The sequence below is a fragment of the Prionailurus bengalensis genome, chromosome C2 (assembly GCF_016509475.1).
Source record: "Prionailurus bengalensis isolate Pbe53 chromosome C2, Fcat_Pben_1.1_paternal_pri, whole genome shotgun sequence".
In the NCBI taxonomy this organism is placed as follows: domain Eukaryota; kingdom Metazoa; phylum Chordata; class Mammalia; order Carnivora; family Felidae; genus Prionailurus; species Prionailurus bengalensis.
The window spans coordinates 41112377-41119776 of record NC_057350.1 but is presented as its reverse complement, the minus strand read 5'-3'; the positions used below and the strand labels follow the sequence as shown (position 1 = coordinate 41119776).

Below are 7400 nucleotides of genomic sequence, written 5' to 3'. Positions count from 1 at the left end.
GCATAATGACAATCCTAATTATTAAAATTACTCTTGTGTGGAGAGTGGTTTAGAATAAGACACCGACAGGCATGCAATATGTTAACTGCACCATGGTCTTTTCCTTTCTTTTAAAATGAAATTCTTAGGAATATTCCACTGGCTTTCATCAAAGCACCTCTCATCATCCCAGTGACATGCACCCTCTCACACATTCCAAAGGAATCACCGATGAATTCTGATTTCATAAGAATTCTAATGCTCTAAAAAATATATGCTTTATTATTCAGTTTGGCCAAGAGATTTCCTCACAAATGCATCTACAAAACCTACTATAGTCTCAATTTCTCACATTTTAAAAATATATAATCATATTTTTACTGATTCTCAAATTCTTTATGGTACCACAAAGACGCTGTGATAAAATATTGTAAATTTGAAAACTTTGCACGTATTTTCTTTCAGATCTCAAATAGAGCTAGTCCTTAACCTTTAAGAAAGAATTTCCTATCTTCTATTGTAATGCAAATGTGTAAATACATGATTGTTTTATGCAGTACAAGTCAAAATGTCACAGGGTCTAACATGGACCTTTGTGGATCATAGAAAATGTCTAATAGACAAGAGCTAGAGTATAGAAAACAACAAGGGCTCTTGTATGTTGCTTCAGGAAGAACCAGGACCAACGTGTAGCAGTTACATGGAAGCAAATTTGAGATCAGTATAAAATGGAATGAACAATCAGATCTAACTGAAAAATGTGCCCCCTTGCCTATTGTAGTTGGTTCTTGGTATGTCCAATGTGGGAATTTCTCCATTAAAAAAAGTTTTATTTATTTTTGAGAGAGAGAGAGAGAGAGAGATCATGAAGGGGGGAGGGGGTGGGCAGAGAGGGAGAGGGAGAGAGAATCCTAAGCAAGCTTTGCAGTGTCAGCACAGAGCCTGATGTGGGACTTGATCTCACCAACCATGAGATCATGACCTGAGCCAAAATCAAGAGTCAGACACTTAACTGACTGAACCACCCACGGACCCCAGGAATTGCCCATTTTTTAAAATAATAGGGCTACAATGGCTACAAATGGGAGGCAATACAAAGCTGATAAGTTCTTGACTTTTTCTCTATCCCATGGAGGGAATGTCAAACATTCATTCTCAGACACAACCAAGCACCAGCCCAAGCAAAAGCACTCTTATTTCTCTGCACAACAGATTGTATTCTGAACAGGCCAGGAGAGGTAATTAAATATTTGGGTTTTTAAATGCCTACCCTTCCAGCTCCCAGGCAACCTTCTGTTGGGGCCAGATAACCAAGAATAAAGTACATGCTCAAATCTTTATCTCAGAGCACAGAGACAGTAAGAAAACAAACATTAAATACCAACAAATGCAGCTATTTATTGTGTAAATAAACTAAAATGCGTCCCTATTTTTCTGTCATCCCATTTTCCCTGTGCTTCAATCAGTGAAGTATGTAAATTAAGGGCAGGTCTTTGTTAGTTTAAAAAACAAACAAAAAAGGTATTGTATAATCTGTGTCTAGTAATCTTAAATAATGCCACTCAGTTTTGATCCAATTTGCAAGAAAAAAAGTATTTGTTTGATATAAAGGACATTGAATAATTTATGTAATATTTAATAATGTCATAAACTAGGGAGAATTCAGAAAGACACTCGTGGTGCTCTACATTATTTTCATGCCATACTGTTTCATATGAGCCCATACGCTAAAGACTATTAGCATGGACAATTAAAAAGGAGAAATCTTACCTAATTTGGTAATTAAGCCAACAAAAAAAATCTGCTTTTATTTTGAATGATAATATAACAGCTTTTTAATCAAGCAATTTGAATTGCCAAGTAACTTCTCTTGAAAATAAATAAATTAATGCGTTAGGATTTACAGTTATGTTGTCTTAAGCTGACCATCGTTCCTTCTATACCCAGAAGCTGCCTATGAGAAGTAAATGTGTTAAGGGTGATAAATGTCTATGATTCAGTGATATGGAATGGTAAGAGTCTCAGCTGCAAAGAAGGATAATAATTTCCATCCACCCTCGAAGCTATAACAGTGTATTACTGATTTCTCTCTGTCTTAATTGTAAAGCTATCTTGATCTATTTATCTGAGGTTTCAGAATGCTATTGGGTTTTCTTATCTCAGCTATGCACCGAACTTAAGCCTGTGAATCTATAGGGAACAATCTGATTCACTAGAAAGATGCAAAACCTGTAAACAAAGTGCAAATGCAAGTGGCATTTTCTTGAATGCCTGAGTTCCAATTCTCTGTGGCTGGCTCAAGCCTCTGTTACCCTATTTCATCCAAGCCTCTGAAGAGCAACAAGGCTAAACTTGGCTTCTGTATTTCTGAATTTTGGCATAGATTCACATTAAGGCATCTCAATGAAACTTAAGGTCTAATGGGAAAATGTTACACTCCCAGGTCATCAACACCTGCCAAGGCGGTTCACTTCAGGCTATAAGATAAAAGAAACATTATTCATCCAGGATCTGGAGTTAGGGCTTGTAAAGCAAGCTGTATACATTAGTGTGTCTCTTGAAGTCAGATGAATTTTGCAAGGAACTATGTCCAGAGCACCTCACTGGTTTGTGAAGATTAAGTGAGATTACGCATGTCAAGTGAATAGCTTAAAGTCTGGAATAGTTGACATTGGATACATGTTGGTTTCTTGCTACCCTTTCCATTCCTTCCCCACTTTAATTATTTCCTTTAAAGATCATACTACTCTTATTTAGGGAATATTGCTCTCAGTTTACAAATGGAAAAATGGAAATTCAGAGGTGTTAAAATTTTCCCAAACTATACCATGAATGATGGACATCAGAATCAGTTTTTACCCAAGTCCATCTGATTCCACCACACCACTATTTTTCTAAGAAAATATGACACCATCCTAATTGTTTACTCTGTAGAATACCTCAAAAGAATAGGAAGACACCTCCCGTGATGCTAAACTCCTACTTTGTTGGTATCTTGAGCTAATCTTTCTTATTAGTTTTATCTTTTGAATCTAGACTAGGAAATAGAAATCATATTCCATTTTCAGAGATGAATGTTGTAACGCTGTTGCTGGGTTTGTCTACATCAGTAAATGAAATGATTGTGAAAAATTTAGAAAAAAAACACCACTGTTCATAATGCTATGAATAACAGCATTAAATAACTACTGTTAGTAATATTTTGTTATATATACTGCCTTTTATGCTTTTACATGGGTATAAATTCAAGGATTTATATACTTTTTAATACAATTAAGATCATACTAAATACTTTTTTGGAGGGTACACATGCTTTTTCTTTTGAAAACTCAACTAAAAATCTTTGAACACAATCTTAATAAATTCATTGTTTCCAGTTGTATAGAAATTACATAATTTATTTTCATAATCCCCTAATTGGGTATGTATTAGTTACTTCTATTTGAATACTGTACTAAGTACCATTTACTATGCATTTATCATCTTGTTTAATCCTCTTAATTTTACAGTTATAACTTCACCATGAGGTAGGCATTTTAAATATTTTCTATTATAAAAATGAGGAAATAAAACACAGAATCTTTAATACTCTGCCTTTAAAAAATCCTGCTTTTAGGGGCATCTGGGTAGCTCAATTGGTTGTGTCTGACTTTGGCTCACGTTATGATCTCATGGTTTGTGAGTTCAGGCCACATGTCGGGCTCTGTGCTGACAGCTCAGAGTCTGGAGCCTGCTTCAGATTTTGTGTCTACCTCTCTCTCTGCCCCTCCCCTGCTCACAGTCTGTCTCTCCATCTCTCAAAAATAAACAAACATTTAAAAAATCCTGCTTTTAAAAATCTTTGTAGATATTTTTTGGATATTTCTGATTTTCGTAGGCTATGTTACTCAAATTTACAAATAGTTTTATCAATATATTGTACCTTTTTTTTTAAGTTTATTTTGAGAGGGACCGAGACAATATGAGTGGGGTATGGGCAGAGAGAGGAGGAAAGAGAGAATCCCAAACACGCTCCATGCTGTCAGAGCTGAGTCTGACATGGGGCTTGAACCCACGAAACTATGAAATCATGACCTGAGCTAAAACCAAGAGTTGGATGCTTAAGCAACTGAGCCACCCAGGTGTCCCAATATATTTTACTTTTACCAGCAGTTGAGAGTACCTGTTGCCTTGGACTATCTCATTACTTCTAATCTTAAAATATTTTATTAAATGAGAGACAAAATCTCTACTTTGGTATTATATTTAAGTTCCTGACTTTGATTATTAGTGATAAATATTTCATAAGGTACTGGCCATTTGTCTTTATTACTCTGTTGATAACCTACTTATGATAACCATTTTTCTATTAAAGAGGCCATCTTTTCATATTGATCATAAAATTTTCTTACAAATTAGTTCTATTAACCATTTGTCATATATTTGCAAATATTTGTCACTCCTGTGTGGGGAAGGGGGTTAGGATCATCAATTAATCACATTTATTACCCTCTCTGCCACATCCACATAAAAATATCTTATGTATCAATTTTTATTTTGAAAAATGTTATATCCACTGAAAGTATGTTTAAAAAGTTTGAAAACACAGTACCACCTGTTAACATTCTGCTATACCTGTTTTATTTCGATCTATCTACACACACGAACACACACAGACACACACACAGACACACACACACACTTACACTTGCAAACCTTCCAAAACAGGTTGCAGATATCATTTAAGTTTCAGCACTAAATACCTCACCATGCATCTTCCAAAGAGTGGAATACTATTTCCTATGAAACTACAACATGATTGCCACACCAAAAAAGTCAACAATAGTGTTATCCAATATCCATATACAAATAAATAGTCTCCATTACATTAGATATCTTTTCAAAACCCAGTGGTTCATAGCATTCGACTATTATGTCTCTTTAGTTCCCTCAATCCAGTAGACCCAAATGCTCCTTCCTTGGTCATTTGTGATATTAACTACTTGAAGAGTCCAGGTCAGGCAACTTATAGAACATTCCACTTTCTAGACGTAGCTGTTTTCTCATCATTAAGTTTAGGTCAAACATATCTGACAAGAGCATGTATAGGAGTTTATTTTCCAGTGCATTATATCATTAGTTACTGCTTGCTAAATCAAAGTAAATTAAAGTCACACAGGCAAATTGGGATTAAAGCACTAGCAGCTTTAGTACTCAAAGGATTCCCCAGGAGAACTAGATTAAGAAATATATACCTGAAAGTTTTTAAGAGGCTAGATCTTGAAGGTTCTCATCACAAAAAGGAAGTGGTAACTATTCAACATGTTGGAGGTGTTAGCTAACACTACAACGGTATTCATATTGTAATATAGAAGTTTATCAAATCAATACGCTACATCTTAAACTTATACAATCATATGTTAATTATATTACAATAAGAAATAAATTTTAAAGATTTAAATTTTATTTTTTAAAAAGTATAGCTTGGAAGTATGGTGGGGCCTCTCTGCAAGACTAGATATCAGGATCCCTAATCCTTCACCATCCAAACCGAGAGGGAATCAAATGGCAGGCAAAAAAGCTGAGAGGCCAGATGCTAAGGAGAAGAAACCTGAAGCCAAGAAGGCTGATGCTGGTGGCAAGGTTAAGAAGGGTAACCTCAAGGCTAAAACACCCAAGAAGGGGAAGCCCCACTGCAGCCGAAACCCTGTCCTAGTCAGAGGAATTGGCAGATATTCCCGATCGGCTATGTATTCGAGAAAGGCCATGCACAAGAGGAAGTATTCAGCAGCCAAATCCAGGATTGAAAAGAGAAAGAAGGAGAAGGTTCTTGCTACTGTCACAAAACCAGTTGGTGGCGACAAGAATGGTGGTACTTGAGTGGTTAAACTTTGCAAAATGCCTAGGAAGGTGTTTGAAGATGTGCCTTGGAAGCTGTTTGAGCCAGGGCAAAAAAACCTTTCAGTCAACATGTGAGGAAACTGTGAGCTAGCGTCACTCCTGGGGCCATTTTGGTCATCCTCACTGGGAGCCACAGAGACAAGAGAGTGGTTTTCCTGAAGCAACTGAGCAGTGGCTTGCTACTTGTGACTGGACCTCTGTCCCTTAATCGAGTTCCTCTGTGTAGAACACACCAGAAATTTGTCATTGCCACCTCCACCAAAATTGCTATCAGCAGTGCAAAAATCCTCAAACACCTCATTGATACTTTAAGAAGAAGAAGCTGTGTAAACCCAGACACCAGGAAGGTGAGATCTTCAATACGGAGAAAGAGAAATATGAGATTACAGAGCAGCGCAAGGTTGATGAGAAAGCTGTGGACTCGCAAATTCTGCCAAAAATCAAAGCCGTTCCTCAGCTTCAGGGCTACCTCCGCTCTGTGTTTGCTCTCACAAATGGAGTTTACCCTCACAAATTGGTGTTCTAAATTTCTTACAAAGAACCTAATTAAATAACGGATCCATCCAAAAAAAAAAAAAAAAAAGTATAGCTTGAACCAAAAGTCAAAATAGGGACATCTACTTCTACCCATTGAAAATTACCAGTTTACTTCATCCATCTTACCATGGGTGGCTGACAAATGACAAACCATGTATTCCCATCCCTTCTCTCAGCCATATAAATTTCATAAATTTACAACTGAAAAAGCAGATTTGCATGATGAAACTGTACTAAGCATACTTAAATAAAGCTTGCCACAAAACAGAAATAAAGACAATATGCTCCTCCAAGTAGAGAAAGAAAAAGACCATGTCATAAGATGAGCAAACATTCTTCCTCCAATATTCAAATATTCTTCCTCCAATCATAAACATAAGGTGAGTCATTCCTCTAGGAGAAAAATAATGATCCAGAAGGATAATCCAAATGCCATCCAATTCTAGGTAATGAGCAGGAAGCTTTCCCCGCTAAGGAAGGTAAAAACTGGGGCACCTGGGTGGCTCAGTCGGTTAAGCATCCGACTTCGGCTCAGGTCACGATCTCATGGTCCCTGAGTTTGAGCCCCGCGTCAGGCTCTGTGCTGACAGCTCAGAGCCTGGAGCCTGCTTCGGATTCTGTGTCTCTCTCTCTCTCTCTCTCTGCTCTTCCCCCGTTCATGCTGTCTCTGTCTCAAAAATAAATAAACATTAAAAAAAAAAGAAGGTAAAAACTGACTCCTCTAGTGAGCTTTTACTCTTTAATTTCATTCACAATGTATTCTTAAAATAGACACACAGAAATCCACAATTTATTCTATATAGTCAAAATGATCAATACATTATTTATTTCTTCATTTTTCTTAATTCTGATAAAACCATTACTTATCCAAAAATAAAATGAATATTTACCTAATTGTTTATGACTAATTTTTTTTTTCATACCAAACTTTTTACTTCAAGTTTATTTTTTTTATTCAGAACACATTATGCTACCCTTTCTCTCGGGGTATTCTAACAGTGTTG

The 7400-nt window shown here is 36.4% G+C and overlaps 1 pseudogene; it reads left to right on the top strand.

Moving 5' to 3' along the window:
* Positions 1–5508: 5508 nt before the first annotated feature.
* Positions 5509–6423, top strand: LOC122491329 (annotated as a pseudogene).
* The last annotated feature ends 977 nt before the right edge of the window (positions 6424–7400 follow it).